The sequence below is a fragment of the Natrix helvetica genome, assembly GCF_964273705.1.
Source record: "Natrix helvetica genome assembly, chromosome: 6".
Taxonomy (NCBI): Eukaryota; Metazoa; Chordata; class Lepidosauria; order Squamata; family Natricidae; genus Natrix; species Natrix helvetica.
Genome location: NC_138553.1, coordinates 42,820,811 through 42,843,077, shown reverse-complemented (window position 1 = coordinate 42,843,077; position 22,267 = coordinate 42,820,811). Strand labels below are relative to the sequence as shown.

The 22,267-nt window shown below is 39.7% G+C and overlaps 1 protein-coding gene across 1 annotated transcript in view; it reads right to left on the bottom strand.

Moving 5' to 3' along the window:
• Positions 1–21,530: 21,530 nt before the first annotated feature.
• Positions 21,531–22,267, bottom strand: part of PAWR (pro-apoptotic WT1 regulator) — a 41,498-nt gene continuing 40,761 nt past the window's right edge. Inside the window, exon 8 of the mRNA XM_081956874.1 lies at positions 21,531–22,174. The gene's annotated coding sequence lies outside the window, so the exon portion shown is untranslated. The remainder of the gene's footprint in view (positions 22,175–22,267) is intronic.

Below are 22,267 nucleotides of genomic sequence, written 5' to 3'. Positions count from 1 at the left end.
CTGGGTGAGATCATTCGTGGTTTTGGGGTCGAGTACCATCTGTATGCTGATGATACTCAGCTGTACATCTCCACCCCGAACCACCCCAACGAGGCCGTCAAAGTTATGTCTCGGTGCCTGGAGGCCGTACGGGTCTGGATGGGAAGTAACAGACTCAAACTCAACCCCTCCAAGACAGAGTGGCTGTGGTTACCGGCGCCCCGATTCAATCAGTGGGTTCCATAACTGACCATTGGGGGCGAACAACTGGCCCCCGTGGAGCAGGCACGCAATTTGGGCGTCCTCCTGGATGCCCGGCTGTCGATGGATGACCATGTGACAGCCGTGGCTAGGGGGGCATTCCACCAGGTTCGCCTGGTGCGCCAATTGCGTCCCCTATTGGATCGGGACGCCCTTCGCACAGTCACTCATGCGACGGTGATGTCCCGTCTGGACTATTGCAATGCTTTCTACATGGGGCTTCCCTTGAATGCACCCAAAGACTGCAGCTGGTCCAGAATGCGGCTGCGCGGGCAATTATGGGATGTACTAGGTACTCCCATGTAACACCTCTCCTGCGCGGGCTGCACTGGCTACCTGTGGTTTTTCGGGTGCGTTTCAAGGTGTTGATTATCACCTTCAAAGCGCTCCATGGCACAGGACCTAGTTATCTGCGGGAGCGCATCCTACCCCATACATCCCTGCGACCAATTCGCTCTCACAGAGAGGGGCTCCTCCGGGTGCCGTCCACTAGACAATGCCAGCGGGCGGCGCCCAGGAGTAGGTCCTTCTCTGTGATGGGCCCGACCCTATGGAATGACCTCCCCCCTGATATTAGAACAACTACCGATCTCCGCTCCTTCCGCAAGAAATTAAAGACCCACCTGTCCCATTTAGCCGGCCTGGCCTAACCGTAGTTTTAATTTCCAACACTTCTGGCCGGTATTTTAATCCCTGGGGATAGATTTTTTAGATTGCTTTTAATTTTGTTTTAGAACGGTTTTATATTGTTTTGTTTTATGGGGATCCTGATATTGTATTTTGTATGTGGTTTTTAGCTGTGTTTTGTATACCGCCCCGAGTCCCTTCGGGGAGAGGGAGCGGTTTATAAATGTAATTAATAAATAAATAAATAAATAAATAAATAAATAAACTTGGCTAAATATGGTTCAAAGTCATGACTTATTTTTATATTTCTGTACTACGAAGGAAACTGTATGCTAGGCATGCAACCTAGTACATTGATTTCTTTAACCCTATTTTATCTTTGTATGTTTGCCAAATGTACATGACAGGAAGTTATTAATTAGGTTTCAAAGTGCATTTTGACATACTGTAGTCACATTTCATTTTATAGCCAGTTCATTTTAATATCTGCAAATATTTGTTCTTGATATTATTTCTTTGGCAATCATATGCTCTATGTTTGCTGACATCTTAACCAATATGATTTAAGCTCAATGGAAACCACTTTAATTATGCACCTTAGTAAAGTTTTGGAGCTTAGAGTGAAATTTTACATTAGTTTCCAACTGCCACTCTAACTGCTGGGCTAATAGTTCACCCCTATAGCAGAAGAACTATTTTCTCTGCTTTACCTTAGAATAGAGTTTTTAAAATCAGTAAGTCATCCTGTATTCCTTTATATAATGTATACACAATATAGAACATTTTTCCTCCTTGAAATACTTCTCCCAAATGTTCTAACCAGATTTATTTGTGGTGATACCCCAAACTCTGGGCTAGGAACATGTCCAGGGGGATGGGGGGATGGGACTATTTTTGAGAGAGCCAGAAGTGGCAATGATTATATTGTTAGAAGAGCAGGTGTAGGCATTCCTTATGGAGGTACTTAGGCCTGCCTTGGATGTTTTTTAAATTAAATCTCCTCTGAATCCATTTCAGCTTCTGGTGACTAATAGGTAAATATTTTAAATCTCGGGATTTGTATTATTTCTTGCATTTTATATCAATAAGACTTATATAACATTGTCCATATTTAGTACCAGATTATTTGTATATTTTTTATTCCTTTTATATTGTGATGCCCAGGAAAATGCCGAGAGGTAGCTGCTAAGAGTTAGCTTTATATGTAGCATCTAATCAGATAGAAATGTTCTTCCATAAATGGAGTGCCTGAGGAGCTACTGTTTTAAATAATGGGAAAAATAAGAGTTGACAGCCCAAGCCTTTCTGTATGATGTCTACTGCTCCTGCCTAACCTCCACAGCCAGAACAGGTTGACTTTAAACTGCCTGTGGTCCATCTGTTCACATTTCCTGAAGCATTTTTATGCTTCTGCACAAAGCAAGAGAAGATAAAAACATCTACTGGAAATTTAGATCTGTTTATGCTTATGATTTGCAGCATTACTCAATGTCAAGGGAAAAAACTCACTGCTAAAGACAGCTGCCAAAGTTGCTTGTATCATTTTAAAAAATCCAGCTCATATTGTTACTATTGTCCTGAATCCATCCATTTTCTCTGTCAAGAGCAGATACATCTGTGGAAATTTTTACAAAACATACAGAATTGATTGGTAATATTTGTATTAAAAGCCAATGGCTATTTTAACATATGTATATCAACAATGTATCAGTCAGTGTAAACTCTTGACCAGAGTACTTTTAAATTAAAAGAGAGGAATCAGTGCAAGAAAAACACTTTTTTCTTTATACAATACAAAGTGAAGCTACAGAATTTGCCCATGCTTCATTGATGCCCTAATGATTTTAAAAATGATGGAAGACAACAACTACTGATCTAGATAGTTGCGTATTACCTCCAATATAAGCTGCAATGTGTATCTCGTGAATCTGTGGAACTATTACTGCATTCATATCCTGGTTTGACTTAGAGCCATGTGTAAAGTAATAAGCTGCCATGACAAAATGGCTGCATTGATGAAGATAGATAACCATCAACACATTTCTCAAAAAAGCAAATTGCTAACACAATTTGCCTAAAATTCTATTGCAAGTGGACAGAAAAATCCCATCACATAAAACCATTCCATTGCACCTTTCATCCTGTCACTCACTCAAAATCACCCTCAACTCAGTTTTTATCCTTAAAGTTCCAGCAGAAATCACTCATTCCACACCTACAGCAAGCAAGATATAGTGTTTCCATTCCCAGTTTTCAAGATGACATGTCCCTGATACTGAGAAAAACAACAACATCCCAATGAGAAACATACAACCCTTTCTGACTTTCTCTCCTGCTTGTTCTGTCACTTTCTAGCACTCATCATCCTAACTCCCAGACTGTCTGTTCCCATGAATTTTGCAACACTTTGTCGCATTATTCTCCGTATCACCATTCCCACTCTTTCCATGTTCACCAGTGACTCTATGGCATTGTGCTTGCTCCTATTCCCATTGTTAATCTCCATTTTATTGTTGTGCTATACAATAAAATATAAGAAGAGTGCGAAGAAGGAGGAAGAGTGCTATAACTTTTTATACTTTTCTACAGTTTCCTTGTTTATCATCACTTTCCTGGGTTGAAAAAGTTTAAGAGCAGGAGCTCCTTCATTACATCTTCCTTTGAAGTTCAATTGACTTGTAGGAACCCATAAACACTGGAGACCATCACAGGGTTAATTGGACAATGCACATACACACATCCTCTGAGGGGACCCACAAGAAGGTAGCCAATACCATGCAATCAAATAAATTGTGAAAAATTTAAAAAAATAGGTGGAATTTAAATCGTATAATTGTTATTGCCCTCTTCACTTTAAAATTTAAAAGGCTCACTGCTTGCTCATACATGAAGGAAATGCAAAGCCCCCAGACATCCTATAATTTCTGTGGAATTTTCTTTTCCTTTGAAAATATTTCATAGCAACCTCCATAATTTTTTTGACAGGTTAAATGTTATAACTTCATGGGGAGAAAGTTAAAAGAATTGGGCAGATGGTGAATTTTTAGCACTTGCTTTCATTCTGAAAGAGCAGCAGTTGAAGATATAGGCCATCTAACATTATCTGTATGCGGGCTTTTTTCCTCTGTAATGGGAATATATGCATTGCTGGGTAAATGATAGGAAATAAATTTGCATGCCAGATTTTTCAAATTCAATACCTGGCATTTTAATATTAAAAAATACCTCCAGCCTGAAACCCAAGACTCAGTAATTTGGAGAATGTTAAGTGAAGGGATAAATGGACCAATTATTTATAAATCAGTTTCACCTCTTTTCCTACATATGCGGCTATTTTGCTAAAAAAAAAAATGTTCGTTCATCAACAGCTTTGAGATTATACAATGGGAAAAAATCCTATGGGCAATGGGGGTGAATTTTTAGTTAATTTGTTTGCTTGTTCACCTCAAGTGCTCTGTGTGTGTGTGTGTCACACACACACACAGAGACACACACACCTTACACATTCTTCTTCTCATCTCCTTGAAGAATTGTTTCATCCTGTCAGGGCTTGTAAAATCCCACCACAGAAATTGCTTCATAAAGACTCTGGGAGGGAATGCTTCTGCCAATTCCGATTTCTGAGTTAGAGGCCTCTGCTTCTGCTTTGCTCTCTTGTGCTTCACAGCTCCTTGCTCAGTTGCATGCATTCCCGTCCATTGTCTCCCACAGATGTGAGGAATGGATGGAATGTGAGCTCAGAAATCCCAATTTAAAGAAGGATCAACACAGTCAAGTATTGATCCCTGACACAGACATTATTATTCCATGTTCCTTTGTTTCCATGTTTCTTAAGTACAGGTTCACTATGTTTTGCATTAATTACAGATTAACTATGCTTTATCAGAATACAATAATGTTAATGCTCTTGACTGTCTAATAAAGTCAATAGGAAAGGCATTTATAGAGTTCATGGCTGCCAGTGTAATGCCTTTCCAACAAAGCTTTTGAGCTCCATGTTGACCACAGTGGCATTCATTAAAAAAAAAGTATTGAGGCTGTTGCCCAATGTTCAGACACTGAAAATAAGGCAGAGGAAAACTGAAGTAGTAAAGAACTTGTCAGGAGGCAGCTATGAGTAGCTGGGGAACAATCTCTTAAGTTTGCTTATTGATTACAGTAGCAAAGCAGCCAATATGCTACAGTGATCATAACCTACTTTCAAAATAACAAATATGCTGCAGTCAAAAATGTTAAGGAACCTCTCTTAGGCTGAAGGAACTTATCATACTTGCTTTGCTCATAGACAAAGAGAGAAATCCACTAGATTTATCTTTCTTAGTCTCTTCAATCATATCATCCTTTTCTAGTTTTTATGGCCACACAGAACAGCTCAATCTGGTCAGGGTCTTATACAAAGCCAGAAGAAAATTTAATTCTTCCCTATGTAGAAGAGTCTGCAAATAGAAGTTGAAAGTGGGAGATAGAGTGTTGTAACAGTTTTCCCCCTTCCTCAGGATCCAGTTAAATCAGCATTGATAGAGAGATCCAGACCAAGGCCTTTACAGAGGTACTTTGGGGTCCATTTCTCTCCCAGCTTCTCTTTAACATCTACAGAATGAGACCATTAAGTGATGTCATCTACTCACACAGATATGATCAGTATAGGGGTACGATGACTCAGGGATTAAAGACACTGAATTTGTTCATTGGAAAGCTGATAGCCCAGGTTTGAGACCCAAACACTGTGCAACGGGCGAATTCCCATTATTTGCCCCAGCTCCTGTCAACCTAGCAATTCGAAAACATGCAAATGCAAATAGATTAATAGATATCACTTCATTCTGTAACAGCTTTCTGAGCACCTCCAGATATAGCCATGCTGGCTACATGACCACCGAAATGTCTTCAAACAACACTGGCTCCCTTGGCTAAGAAATGGAGATGAGCACTTCCCCCTAAAGTTAGACATAACTGGATAGGGGAAATGTCTACTTTTACCTTTATTTTTACCTCAATACATCTCAACCAGAGGTGGTATTCAGCAGGTTCTGACCAGTTCTGGAGAACTGGTAGCAGAAATTTTAAGTAGTTCGGGGAACCGGTAAAAACCACCTCTGACTGGCCCCACCGCCATCTATTCTCTGCCTCCTGAGTCCCAGCTAACCAGGAGAGACTGAGGATTTTGCAGTAACCTTTCCCTGGAGTGGGGTGGGAATGGAGATTTTATAGTATCCTTCCCCTGTCATGCCCACCAAGTCACACCCACCAAGCCATGCCACGTCCACTAAACCACCTCCACAGAACCAGTAGTAAAAAAAATTGAATCCCAGCATTGATCTCAACCATAGGCTCTCCAAATGATGCCATCAATATTCCACCTCAGTATTTAGGGACTATAGGGGACTAAATGAAGGAGAACAAGGTCAAACGTAACTCGCACAAAACCAAATGCTACCAGCTATACAGTATATTGTACTAGCTATTAACTTTGGATGTTCATTTATTCATCACAGTTTATGATACTATTGTTTTATTACATTTATTTTTATTTTTTGGGGGGGATCCTATTGTACACATTATACTTCTGAATGTTTTTCTATAGAACAATAAACATTTTACTATTATATTTCACTGCATCTGGCCTTCTGCCGGTAATAAACTGATTTGCTTTGAATGACAGTCCTTGGGATTCAGTTGGCCTCAACTCTTTGAAGAGCATTAAAGAGCTGGGTTTGGGGTTTTTTTTGTTTTTGGCATTTGGTGTGAGAGTAGAATGACCAATTGGGTAAGGGGTTTTTCCTAGCATTCTATGTCTATTTTTATTCTGATTTATGTTATACTGTTCTGTTTTAATATGTAGGTTTTATTGTCTTACTACTGTTTTAATGAGTATGCCACCCGGATTCATGTGCTGAGTGAGCAACCTTATATATGTATCAATTAAATTAAAAAAGCAATTGATGCCATTTTAAAAGAGGGTGTGCCAGTGTAATCAGAGAAATTATCTTTTCTCAGGAAAGAGAAGTGAATGATCTCATTTTGTTTACTAAAGATTCTAAAGTGTTCAGGCCATAAGGTTACACACACACACACACACACACACACACACACACATACTCCATATGATTTCAAACTAAAAACAACAAACAGGGTGTAGACTTGAACTGTTTATTTTTCTCTTTAAGAAGAGGAAGTAGGCAGTCCAAGTAGGAATATTATAGCTCACAATCTTTCAGTACAGTATGACTTCCAGCAAACTAAGCAGAGAAGAACTGGATTACGCAGATGCTTCTTCCTCTTTGCTTACTCCAGAATTAGATTTGTCCTAGGGCCTTCTTTCAAGCTACCAATTGCCACACCCAGACTGGGAATTTCCTCCCTGCCCAAACAGACAGGTACCACACAAGCCATGATGAATCATACTTCCTTCCCATTCATTTCGCACCTTTCATTCCCTTTCTCTGTCTCCTCCATCCCCCTCCCACTTCTGTTTTGAACAAGAATGCCCTTGGGGAAAGTGTCTGCCTGTCATTGACCCACCTTTGCCCAAACAGAAAGGCCACTCTAGCTCAGAGCAGCCCAAATGGTCTAAAAAGGTAGAGGCAAATAAGGCCTGAATTCAGCTCAAGAGCTCTGCTACTTCTAACCCCAGAGCTCTGCAAGCTCTATAATTAGGGACATTCAGAGCCATGATTGAATTATCTGCCCTGCCTGCTGCTCTGCGATCAGCGATACTGAGTCAAGTGAATGTCTATGGGCAGGTCGCCTTTTAGATTTTGTTCCTTCAGTCATCAGCTGCAAAAGTCAAAGGGCAGAGTAGTAGCATTCATAATAAAACATTCTTGTTTTTTTAAATACTCTCATTCTACATTTGTTTTACTTAGAATGAAACAGACAACAGTGGTGGTGTATTTTCAGTGTTTTTGGAAACTACTGTTAAACCAGTTAAATGTCAAACTAATCAGTATTCTTAAATCTGAGAGGAATATTTCACAATGTGGATTTCACACTGAAGACAATGATGAAGCCATACATAAAGACAGAACACAATCCCTTTGCATATTTATTCCAAAGTAAGTCTTACTGAGCAGTGGAATTTCACTTCCTGTAATTGCTTACAGCATAGCCGCCACAAAGAAATGACACCTGGCAGATTTGGCATGCAGATATTGCATATAATTCAAATAATTAAAATACCTCTCACAATTCAGGATGAAAAATTCAAAGTTCCCAACGGCATTCTGGAAAGTTTGACATTTAAATGCAGGAGTGTGCAAGCTGTTTGGCATTTTTTAAAAAAATAAAAATAAATGTCAGAAAACGTGTTGAGGAATTGAAATGCTTGCAATAAATTCCTGTTGCTATTTTAACCCACCTAAGCCAGGAACCTGATTTATCTAACTTTGATTCCCTTCCAATATCCCTGTTAGTTATTAAGCTTTCTCACTCTGAACTGTACTGCATCACTCTCTTTCCTAACACTGATAGCTCCGTCTTGATGTTTTTTGTGGAATTCTTTTTATTTTTATAATAAAATATGCTTCTTTAAAAAGCAGTAACAGGGACTTTAAAATATGTCATGGATAGCCCCGCTTTTCTCACAATTGACGCACAATCAGTTCTGTTTATGAGCAAATAAAATGGGGCTTTGATCTACTTTGTGGACAGTGAAAACAAACATTTTCTTTGCCAACTTTTAAAGAAATGTATCCATCTTTCAACTTTACAGGACATAGGAAAAAAATGATCACGACAAAAGCTGGAGCATTGTTTTCTTTAGGTTGGGCGCTCGATCAACTGTTGAGAAGGAATAAAAATAAAAATAAGATAATAAAGGCAGAAATTGGCTTCATTCCCACTCTAAAACATTTGCTTCATTTGCTTTCATTTCCTTTATCAAGAATCAGGCTCCTCTTACTGGACTGGTTTAAAAGTCTGGTCACAGACTCAACAATGTGGCTGCCTAGCCTACCCTGGGAAGAAAATTTGAGACTCAAACTTTGGCTTAGTTAGAGTTTCCTGTCTTCGACTGAACATAGGCATTCAAGAATGCCTATGAATAGCCAGATTCAATTACAGGAGTGTGGTATTATTGGGCTGAAAAGGTCCTAAACACGAATCCCTTTAGTTCCACTCATGTATCCCAGTTATTTCTTTCTTCCTAAGTGAAAGAATAAAAACAGGGGGAGGAACCAAACAACCAGAGAAGGGGAAGCAGGAAGCACAGTAAGGTGGATGTATGAATTTTTTAAAAAGATGGTGGTAAATTTCTTCTTTCTAGCACCATATATCTATGGAGAGTTCTTGTTCAGTTGCAGAGCTCTTGCCTCCTTCCTAGAGTTGAGAGGGGGGGCTGACCTAAAGTCACTCAGTTGGCTTCAAGCCTAAAGCAGGACTAGAACTCATGGTCTCCCACTTTCTAAGCCAGCACCTGTAACCACTATTCCAAATTAGTCCTCAACGTTTTTTTTAAATAATTATCCTAAAATTAATAAGGATGATGCTACTCTAATATCATTGAAAAAGTTGTTTTATATTTGAAATGCTACCAAATAAAAGATCTTATCTTCAACCAACCTGATCTTTCTTGGTAGTAAGGTATAATTAAAATGAATATGCTATTTTAAACTAATAAGTTTGTAAAGGGAAATAAGATTAATTAAAAACACAAAGAGGCTCAGAAATAGCTAATGCTATAATGAATACCTTTGCCCATATTTCCATAGTTTCTTTTTCCTTCTCCGCTGTTATTTCCTACTACCTAACCAAAGATCACTTTTTAATATGACACTGCCCCTCCATAGTTAAAATGCTTTTCTATTGGCCAGCTGGCTGGAGTTGTCTGAAATCATAATCCCATGCATTTTTTGGGGGGGGAGGGGGCACCAAATCATGAAAGCTGGCATTATCAGACTTCACACCTTAGCAGTAAATTTTTGCTCTCCAGATACTTAACAGCTTAGGCTGCTGCTGCTTAATGCCAGGTCAGACTATAATCAGGGATTCCTCATCAATGATCCTCATTGTGTTGCTTTAATACACTTTGTATATATTACCAACACCTGGAAAGACAGAGAGCTTCCCCTTTCAAAAATGAGCTTATCTAAGTTTCAAGGCTGGCATCACCAAAAACCCTAGGGCAGGAGTGGCTATTGCCATCCAGGAGACTCTCGTGGCTTTCCAATATGTGTTCCTCAGATAACCATATGTGAGACCCTGTTAAAGGAAGTTGGGAGTCTGTGGAACAGATGGGATTGCTGCTACTATATTGTCCTTCCTCATGCATAGAAGATTCTCTGGTATATTGCTTGACATTGTGCTGGGTGGTCAGCAGAGTTTCCCAGATATATGATACTGTGAGACTTCAATCTATCTTCCATGAAGTTAGAATCAAAAGCAGCTCATGAATTCATGGTTATCATGGAAACCATGGACTCAGTAGAACTCATCAATGATTTTTTGCATAATATCACATGGTGGATCTCATTTTAATCTCAGTGCAGTAGTACCATGATCTGGAGTCGGGAGACAGTAGCATTCTTCTTTTGTCATGGGCCGATCATTCTTTGATTGCTTTGGAATTTTCCAAACTAGCTTCCTGCCACTGATGGAACCTATTCAATTGGTCTGCCACAGACCCCCAATGCATTTAATTAGGTTTCAGAGGGTGCATGGAGAAGTTCCTGAGTATCTGGTGCCCAGTTTGAGTATTTTATAACAAGTTGAAGAGTGGCAACCACTACCAATCAATTTCCAATGTTCAACCCTAAAAAGTTTGTTGAGGTGTTTGGGATGCAACTCCAGAAGGGATGAGGTGGAAATGGAACATAGCATACTTGTAGTATACTCAAAGCTTACCTAGGGAGTCCTTCTAGACTCATGGCTTCTACAAATGTAGCTTGGAGAAACCTTTAAATAAATCCATCTTGCAAATCACTTGTAGCCGTTCCTGGATCAGGAAATTTACTCAAGGTCAGTTATGTCTTCGTCATCTCTTTTTTTGATTAGTGCAATATGTTTTACAGGGAGCTATCTTTGAAGACTAGTAGGAAATTACAGGTGATCCAGAATGCAGAACTGAAAGAAGCTTCAAGACATACATTGATAGACCCATGCAATACTACTACTAGTCATCCTGCATTAATTGCCAGTAAAGGTCTGGTTACAATTCAAGGTGTCACTTATTATCTATAGCCCCTTCTTTATACATGGCCTAGTTATATATGGGTCCTCCTATCTCTTATTAACTCTGCTCATCCACAAGGTCTGTCAGGTGTGGAATGCCCTGAGACCCCATCTGTCTCAGGGCATTCCACTCATCTGATGGGAGCCAACAGATATGTTTTTTTCATTGATGTCATGTTTTCAGAAGGGCTTGCCACTGGGCCAGATGGTTTTGTGGCTCTTCTTGATTGATTCTATGATTGTTTCTGGTTGTTTGGATGGCATCTAATGTAGAATACTTTATTTCTATGTTATTCTTTTTTGGGGGTAGTATTGGTTGTTTTTAATGGGCAAATGTATGTCTTGGATTAAAAATTAATTTCCAATATTTTTATTAAAAATAAATGTAACACTTCCATCAGCCATAGCATTTATCCTGCACTAATAAGGGGCATGATGGCAAATAGTATTCCCATGAAGCTCAATCCGAAAAGCTGTTTTAATGCTCCTAGTGTTGCCTTTCAAGTAACCTGAAACTATGTTATTCTTCTACATAAACATTTTAAACATTCCTTTTGGAGAAAGAAAAAGAATTGTTATTTCCTTTAGCTAACAAAAATGACTGGAATGACTGTTCTTGCCACACAGTCATGTCATATAGGAAATAGGAACCAGGATTAGAAACCACGTGAGGCCAGTTAATGTCACGACCTTACGTTTTCTACATTCGCATCAGGAATGACTCATTATCTTCTTCTTCTCCCTTTTCTTCACTTTATTCCACTTCTTATTTTACAACATTTGCTCTTCAAAACAATATAAACATTCATGAAAAGGATAAAAGTTTTGGAAAGGAGGTGCACATGTACACAAAGCTAATTTTCTGTATTCTGTTTACAGTTAAAGCACTTGCTGTGCAGAAATGTCTTTAAACAGTTGGACATAACTTTGCCATTTCTTCTTGCAGTCTTTTTCTCTCAACAAAGGAATTGTCTGGGTTTAAGGTTATTTTTCCCACCACCACCACCAAAAAATGATTTCTGTTACATACGTGGCTTTGATACCAAGTTGGATGGCTGAGATCATTTTTAGATACTTTAAAGATACTTTGAGTATTCTTTCAGGGTACTTTTGCTCTTTAAAGTACCGTTAACTGCACTTTTAAAGTTAATTAAATAACAACAGCTATCTGTCTGTCTCTCATATAGCCATTTCGTCCATCAGTTCCTTTATGAAAGCAAATACTGTATGTATGTGTGAATTACTGGACAAATTTGATGGTCATATTTTTGGAGAGATAACTTTTTCTGCCTCCATATCCATTACAACTGATTCAATATTTTACCTCTTGTATAATCTCAGCTGAAATTACCAAATGCTATGAAAAACAGTAACACATTTAACCATATATATCCACACAGGCCTTGCTTTTATGTTTTAGTCAAAAAATATTTTTTTAATGTAATAAATGTTTATTTGGTTTTGCTTTGCATTTCTGTATGAGGTTATAATCTGAATCAGCCAGAAATGTGTCTTTTTCTTTGCAATGCTATGATGGTCATAATATCTATGGGAGAGACCCTTGAAGGTGAGAGTTTAAAAACCGAACAAGGAGAGATCAGTTGCTAAAGGTTGGCTGTCAGTTGAAAGAACCCTATAAGTCCTAGACAGAAGTGAACATAAATCTGTGGTGTAATCTTGTGGTAAAACTTCAGGTAAGCTGCAGAATTTAAGAAAGTTTGAGCAAGTAGTCTGGCCAGATGTTGGAGATGACCAGGCTGACTCATGAGTCCCTCCATGCCCACAAGAGATCTAAGTCCAGCCCACTTTCAATTCCTTTCTATTTTTAACTCCCATTAATTTTCCTTGACAGTTAGTAGTTCAGATACTTGTAGACAGCTTAAGTTTACAATAAATCTTTGTACACAATTGAATTGTCTGGAGTTCCTGTTTTCCCTGGTGCTTGACACCAGATGTAACTTCAGCAAGTAGTGCATGAATTAACAACAGTCATCTTAACATTAATAACAAGAGAAACTTGATAAAATTTGATCACAGGTTGGTCAGGTAAGGGGGATCCTTAAAGATGAAAGAAGTTGTAATCCAGAACAACTGGAGAGCATCAGATGCCTTCCTAGTCAAGAAGCTCTGACTATTCATTGAAACTTGCAGCACTCCGTTCTCTACGAGCATGCCCACTAGAAGCCAAAACTTCATGTAAAGAAAATTCCCCATTTTGATTCTCTCACTGCTTACTATAGTGACATTTTTATTTATAGTATCCATCATTAGTTCAGAATTCATTTCAGGAAGTGATAGCACCCACCCAAAATTGTTTGGCCTGAAGCAGGGTTTAGGGTGGTGAATATTTGGATGAGAGATTAGGGGATTCTAATGCTATAGAACAGCAATGGCGAACCTTTTTTGGCTCCCGTGCCATAAGTGGGGGGAGCGCAGGGGGGTCGTGTGCGTGCTTGCCGCACCCATAATGCAATGCTCGACCCCCAGTGTGCATGCACGCACTACAGGCACCCCCCCTCCCATTTTTACATGCTTTTTTCACCCTCCCCAGGCTCCAGGCGCTTTATAGGAGCCTGGGGAGGGCGAAAAGAGCCTCCCCCGCCCCCCCGGAGGCCCTCCGGAGGCTTCAGGGATCGTCCGGACAGTCTCTGAAGCCTTCGGAGCGCTCAAAACGACTCTCCGAGCAAACCGGAAGTCACTTCCGGTTTGCTCGGAGGGTCGTTTTAAGCATTCTGAAGGCTTCAGGGAAGCCTCTGGACAGTCCCTGAAGCCTTTGGAGCACTCAAAACGATCCTCCGAGCAAACCAGAAGTGACTTTCGGTTTGCTCGGAGGGTCGTTTTGAGCGCTCCGAAGGCTTCTGGGACCATCCGGAGGCTTCCCTGACGCCTCCAGAGGGCTTCCAGGAGGGCGGGGGAGGCTGTTTTCACCTTCCCCAGGCTTCTATAAAGCCTCTGGAGCCTGGGGAGGGCGAAAAATGGCTTTTAAAAAGGGTGAAATCAGCTGTCCAGCGCGCGCATGCGCACTGGCCAGCTGACAGAACAGCGCATCGCATGCCCTGACAAATGGCTCCGCGTGCCGCCTGTGGCACACGTGCCATAGGTTCGCCATCACTGCTATAGAATATACTGGAAAGTATGGATGTATGCAAGTCAAGCCCCTAATTCAGAGGTGTCAAACTCACTTCGTCGCGGTGACGTAATGTATCAGGACTTTTTTCCTCTTTGCTAAACTGGGCATGGGCGTGGCCAGTGTGTGACGCATCCGGCCCGTGGGTTGGGACTTTGACATCCCTGCTCTAACTGAACACTCAATTATTGTTCATGTTATGACTTTATTGGGATCAATATGAAAATGGTAAAGTGGTCTTTGTCTTTTTTTAAAAGTCAATGACCACTTTACCATTTCCATTTTGTTTTGCTTTGTCCAAATATAGGTTACTTAACCATTTAAATTTAAAGTTGATGAGCAAAAGATTCTCACTTCCTAAAAGAATTAGATCCCTTTGATCTCTCCAGTTTTGAGTTCAAAAAAAGGAAGATTTCAAATCTTCAAGAGGTCTTTTACTTCACTTTTGCGGCTATTCCCATAACAAAATTTACAGGATTATCATTCATTAAACCTCTCCCACTTCATTTAAAGCTTTTGACCTATTAGCAAACATGGTACACAATTGTGCATATTTATCACTTGATATCATTTGATACTGAGTACCACACAAGAGTAGGTATATCTTTAAAATGTTACTTGCTATGGAATAGTCTCAGCAAGTGCAGAGTTGGGAAAGAAATTGACTGAACAGGTTAATTTCCCTGGCCTCTTTAACTACTGCTTACAAGCAGTTCCTCATCACATTTGAAGAGCATTTAAAATTAAGCTCCAGTATATTGCCTACATCCAACCTGCAAAGCTGCTGAATGTATCTAGCAGACGTGATAGACAACTGCAAATGAATCTGAAAATTCAGGGCTGTTGCTGAAAGCCCTCGGGCAAATGAAGAGATTAACATTCTTCCTACAGACAAAAACTGTCATTGAACAGACTTTTGGTCTACAAAATCCATCCAAATTAGACATAATAATGGGCTATGTCAAATAGCCAATACTTAACCAAAGTCTTTTGCGAATCCAGCCTTACGCAAGAAATGAAAATCCCCTTATTGTTAACAAAAGCATTTTGTTTAGTATAAACATTCCAAGAATTTGAAGAAAGGATAAAGTCAACATTGTCTTATTACAGTATGGCTAAATGATAGACCTTTGGCTCAGATAATTAGCTTAGTAGCAGGTAATAATGATAATTTAATAAACTTGCATGCTTCCCAACTCTTAAGAAGGATTTTCTGGGCATTCACAGCAATAAAAGAAAGAAATTATAAAAAGCATAAAAATAAAGGAAAAAGATCAACTGTGTAATTTTCAAGACATTTGGAAATGGAAATTGGTTGTGGATAATTATAATTGTGCTTTTTAGAAAAATATAAATTAAACAGGATATATAACAAAGCTCTCTAAAGCAGAGAGCAACATTCCTACCATTCTTGTTCTTATATTTACCTACTGTTTTCAGTGCAATTTACCAAGACTTAACTACAGCCACTATGAGCATGTTATTTCAGGAGTCCTACTTTATCCGTTATAAAGGACTATTACTGCTAGGGGTGAAAGCTCTCTAATGCTCATAAAAAATGTATTGCCTCTGTATTTATTGATACTGATGATTGCAATTCTAAACACACAATCTTATTCAGATTAATAATAAAAAGAAGCCACACAAAAGCCAGTGTGACCTTGCATATGATGGTACTTATGGCTCTGAAAAACAAGTGCATATTTTATATTATGATGGATTTTTACTCTTGGGTACCGCTAAATGAATTAACAAAATGCTCAAAAACTTAACAAAAAAGCTTAACAAAAATGTGGCTGCATATTAATTAAAGCAGGCATTGTTAAATTCTTTGCATCTGATGAACAGGCATTTATAAGTTATCTTTGTTCAAAGAAACTAGAAGAAAAATGTCAGTACATTTAAATAAAATTGTCAGGGTGATTTTTAGCTTTATAAATATTTATGCATGCAGAAACTATGTCTTGACAGTTGGTAATACCTTAGTCATAGTAAGTATTTAACTGATGAAAACTTGCCATGAAAATGAGATTCTGATGTTTTTAATTGCTTCACATGACTTGTTCTTTCACAATCTTAAGGAAAGCACAGTCAATTTATTCACTGCATCCCATTAGATCTAAACTTCAATGTATTTTACTATATATAAGGATTGGTAAGCTTATGTCTGCATTTTCAGGTGTGGCATTCATGTGGCCCATAAATCTCTCTTTGTACCTATTAAAAATCCTGTCATACCTAATACTACCCAGTAAAATAGGAACCTGTAGCATTTTTATACCTGTGTCTCCAGATTCAGAATGGGTCACTGTTTATACTGGAAGTAGGTCTATGTACCTAAGAAAAAAATAAATAGAAATAGTTGAATGCTTCTTTTGAGGGACTGGAGGAGGGAAGCATTTGTTAAACTAATACCTTGTAACGGTATATCCTCCATGTTATCCATTTCGTGACTGGATACCTTCCCCCTTAGCTCTCTTAGCTTTTTGAAACATTCTCAAAATACTGATTGTGTTTGACTGACGTCAGTCCTGGTGGAAACTATAAGAAAAACCACCTGACAGTCTACAATACAAATAGCTGTTCTCCTGTGGCATGTAGGCATTTGTGTTACAACATATATGCTTTGGTTAGAGTTTGAAAAATGACCACCCTTGACTAGGGTCAATTGGAATCATAGATTTGAAAGGTATGTCCAGCACATAGGTGTAAACTCAATCGTGTCACATAACATATTGTGACTTTTTTTGCCTTTGCGGAACCGGGGTTGGAGTGGCCTGCACATGATGAATCCAGCCCGCGGGCCATCAGTTTGACAGGCCTGCTCTAGTAGAATGAGTAGCCCATAGGTTGGAGATCCCAATCCTCTACCAGAAGCTTTCTGGGTCTCCACATTCTGGCCGACCTCCAAATTTGGATAGTGACTTGGCAGTTCAGCTGCCACTGCCCATCTTTTAGAGCAGCGGTCCCCAACCTTTCTGGGTCGGCGGATTGGTAGAGGTGGCAGTGGCAACAACAGTGGGCTGGACAGGGGATGGTTTTACAGGCGTGTGTGCTACTTTCACAAATGCAGCTTTGTACATCTGCACACTCAGCCACCACAACTGCAGCCCAGTTCCAAACAGATAACGGCCCAGCACTGGGTCACGGACTAAGGGTTGGGGACCCCCGTTTTAGAGGGCTTCTCACGTTATTTTCCCCTAATCCTTGTGCATGAAAATGATAGTGTTTTCATACTCCAGGCTGCATTTTGGGGTGTTTAAAAAATGAAAAATGAAAGCTAAAAAGAAAAAGAGAAATGTAGCTTGTATGTGTGTGACTAGAAGATTCAATCCTTTCCTGGGAGGCACATTTTAAACTTTACCTAACAAGAGAAAAAGTAAAATATAAAGGCCCTTTTTAATTTTAAATATTAAAAAAACAGAGAGAACAATTTAAGAGAATTACAAAAGAAAATGCAATGCTGAAGCCAAGCCACACAATCCTTCTTGCTTGCTGGAAATAGCTTGTTTCCCCCAGAACCTTCACAGACTATAGAAGGCCCCCCAAAATTGACAGATCACTAGATGATTGAGGGGGGAGAGGAAAGACAATAGTGCCTAATGTTTGATCCAAGATTCACATTAAAATTCATATATTTAAATTGTACATGGAAATAAGACATTTAAATTTTAATCAATCACACATCACAGTTTAAGAATTCTGGATGCCAAGTCCTTGTGCTAGACCAGGGGTGTCAAACTCATGGCCTGCAGACTGGATGCATCATGTGCTGGCCACACCCACCCCTGGTTTAGTGGAGGGGGAAAGTCATGATATGTCACATGACGATGTGACACCGCGAGTTTAGCACCCATGTGCTAGACATATTTACTTAGAAATAGAATGCTTTTAAGGAAAATATATTCTGCTTCATTTGACATCTCTTTTTCCTGGAATTCAAAACATTGTGAAGTGGTGAAGAGATCTTATTTTTTTGTTTTCCCCACCCGCTTCATAGCTTTTAGTATTCTGACATTCATTTTAAAAGAACACTTTATTATATCTATCAGAGTGAACGAGTGGGTCGTCTCTGTACACCTGGAGAGGAAGCCCCCCCCTCTCCCTCCCTCCCTCCCTTTCTCAGAATGTATATTCTTTCTGAATCTATCTAACAGTAGTGCCATCTGAAATAAATTGAGTCAGAGATATTTCGAGAGGCCTGAACAGACAGAATTGATATTTCATTTGCCAAAAAAAGTTCTTTGTAATTGTTTGTATATAATGGCATGATTTGTGAAAGCAAGTGAAAGTCATTTAACAAGAGAGTTAGGAAGGTGGATTCAGCTGCTAGTTAAATTTTTGGTTTGCTGGCTAGACTCTTGTAGTATTTGCAGGATGCTGATGGTCGTCTCATTTACGGTAATGTATATGTGTTATAATAAATAGAGGGAAATAACACTATTTCATTAAAAACAAAACTTTTTCTTGTAGAGAGTGTGGTGGCCTACCAGTTTCCACGTCATCTGGAGGAAAATGATTATCTAGACCCGCGCCAGTCTGGCTTCCGCCCCGGTCACAGCACGGAGACGGCCTTGGTCGCGTTGGTGGATGATCTCTGGAGGGCCAGAGATAGAGGTTGTTCCTCTATCCTGGTCCTATTAGACCTCTCGGCGGCTTTTGATACCATCGACCATGGTATCCTGCTGCGCCGGCTGGAGGGGTTGGGGGTCCGGGGCACCGTTTTGCGGTGGTTCGGCTCCTACCTTTCTGGCCGGACGCAGCGTGTGTTGGCAGGAGAAGAGAGGTCGACCCTACGCCCCCTTACTTGTGGGGTGCCACAGGGGTCGGTCCTCTCGCCACTCCTGTTCAACACATATATGAAGCCGCTGGGTGAGATCATCCGTGGTTTCGGGGTGGGATACCACCTGTACGCTGATGATACTCAGCTGTACTTTTCCACCCCGAACCACCCCAACGAGGCCATCGAAGTGATGTCCCGGTGTGTGGAAGCCGTACGGATCTGGATGGATGACAACCGACTCAAGCTCAACCCCTCCAAGACGGAGTGGCTGTGGGTACCAGCTCCCCGGTTCAGCCAATTAACTCCATCATTGGCCATTGGGGGCATTCAACTTGCCCCCGTGGAGCGGGTGCACAATTTGGGCATCCTCCTGGATGCCCGGCTGTCCATGGATGACCATGTGACAGCCGTGGCAAGGGGGGCGTTCCACCAGGTTCGCCTGGTGCGCCAATTGCGCCCCCTACTGGACCGGGATGCCTTACGCACAGTCACTCATGCCCTGGTGACGTCTCGCTTGGACTACTGTAACGCTCTCTACATGGGGCTTCCCTTGAAATGCACCCGGAGGCTACAGTTGGTCCAGAACGCAGCCGCGCGGGTAATTATGGGGAGTACTAGGTACTCCCATGTGACACCGTTCCTGCGCGAGCTGCACTGGCTTCCTGTGGTCTATCGGGTGCGTTTCAAGGTTTTGATAACAATCTTTAAAGCGCTCCATGGCTCAGGACCTAGTTACTTGCGGGATCGTATTCTGCCCCATACATCCCTGCGACCAATCCGCTCGCACAGAGAGGGCCTCCTCCAGGTGCCGTCCACTAGACAGTGTCGGGGGGCGGCGCCTAGGAGTAGAGCCTTCTCTGTGGCGGGCCCAGCCCTGTGGAATGACCTCCCTCCGGATATTAGGAATACCTCTGACCTCCGCTCCTTTCGTATTAAGCTTAAGACCCACCTATTCCAAGTAGCTGGCCTGGCTCAACTTTGATCTAACCATATCGCTCCTGACGGGTTTTTAATTGGGTATTTTAATTATATTTAATTATTTAGGGGTTTTTTAATCACTGTATTCTAATTGTTTTTTATTCATCAGCCGACCTCCTCCTTGTGTATGTCTCGGTATATGTCTCTGTTATATGTTTGTTTTGTCCACATATTTATTTCATATGTTTCATTGTACGCCGCCCCGAGTCCTTCGGGAGAGGGTGCGGCTAAGAAATAAATATTTATTTATTATTTATTATTTATTTAAAGTTACAAGCTTAAAAAGAATGACCCAGAAACAGCAAGCAACTAGCATTCTAAAATTATAATAAGTATCCAGTAATTCTATACAGACGTTTTTAACCAATAAATTAGGGGGAAAAAACCAATCTTAATATGTAATAGTGGCCAGATCTAACAAAATTTATTAGTCATTGTAGGATTTATACAAACATTTTGGTGAATTTGTAAATCAGAATAAAAATTTGCAAATTTAGCAATAGTATTTAGACTTATATACATATCTTTGTTAACTTCATTTAATCATTAAAGTTTATGAAAGAAAAGACATCATGTCTTAATGTGGCTAGAATTGAACATCCTTCAGCAGGCTGCAAAAATGGAACTGAAATTGTTATGATTTCATCTTTGTTTCTGAAGCCCCACAAAGGATTTCCTCTCCATGCTTGAAGGAGAGCTGAAATCTTTCAGCAGCATGAAGGAGCCTTTGAGAGAAAAAGGGGTGTCTGCCAGAAAGATTTTTCTCCATCTGCTTAATAACCAGTGAGATCACTTTATGATTGCAACCAGGTTATGCAGGTACTGGGATTGCATAATTGAAAAAGCAGTTGTGTGGCATTTCACTTACCGGCTTCACCGGTAAGATTTGACTCCCAATTGTGGTCACAAGTCATCTATATAGCCTTTTAAAATACAAAAGGTAATCTATTTTGAGTAATTACATAGTTGCTTGGCATTGTGATCTACCAACAGAGTATTTCTGGTATGCTGCATTTACAACTGCAGTCATTAAAGAAAAGCAGGTATGGACAAATTAGTGCATATTCTCAAACAGTGTGTCATGGGGGGAAAATTGATTACATTAACTTTGCTCAGTGGAGATTGCGTTTGCAACCTTAATACACTTTTGCTATAAAAACATTGGTATTAGGGAGCAACTAAAGATGCCTAAACATTCCAGTGCTATTTCTGAGGTCTGGTTGACAAAATATTTTTCAAGGCTATATAGCTGATTTCAAAACAGAAAAGGCTAGGTCATTAAAAACACATTTTTTTAAGCAAAAGGAAAGATAACTGTGTTACTCAAAAGAAAAACATCCCAGAGTAATTCTATCTGAAAAATCGAAAGAGTCTGTTGGTTTTGAGTTTTTCTACATCAGGGGGGAATTCATTATTTTTCCACTTTTCCTTCCCTGCTTTTTTTCTATTTCCTATTTGCCTGACAAATCAGTGGAGGTATTTTGAAAGCTTAAATGTTATATTTAAGTTTCCCTACTAAAAATTATGCTCTAAAATGCAACTTTGGATTTTTCTAGCTCATACAGAACAATTGTTGCGCAACAGTGACATAGACAACTGACACTAGACTATAATAGAACATGCAACATACTTTATTTTAACAAGCATTGGTGCTATTCTAGATGTTTTCTATAATACTTTTAGAGGGGTGAACAATCATAAAAAATTGTAAACTATATCAGTTAAAACTTTTATCACAATTCAAAAACCACTATGATTCATATAAGAATCATGGTGGATCATAGTGTTGCAAAATGAATCCATTATACTTATGTTGATGCTAACCTGATACATGTATCTTGGATGAAGTCCATTCATATAGGCATGGTTTAGATAAACAGTTTTGGTTATAGTCATTTGGCTGAGAATAGTAGTATTTCCCAACCAATGCAATTGTTATATGATTTGTTAAACCATTGTTAAGCAATGATTCCCATTGTATTTAGATCAGAAAACTGCAACTTAATATACAAAATCAGAAAGACTTTTCTTAATCCAATAAACCTTGATTGTAATGTTTGAAGCAGTTCACAGTATTTATAAATTTCAAAAAATGGCACCCTCTGAATTCTTCCTGTGGAAACATAAGCTCTGTGTAGTAGTATGTAGCATACACATTTTTCTAAAAACTACTTATTAGTTGTGATAATTATTGGTGATTTATTTATGATTTATAAAACATTTTTATCAAACAGCATCTGTACAGGAGAATACTATCTGTTACTGCAGGGGTGTCCAAACTTGGCAACTTTAAGACTTGTGGACTTCAACTCCCAGAATTCCCCAGCCAGCAGAGCACAAGTCTT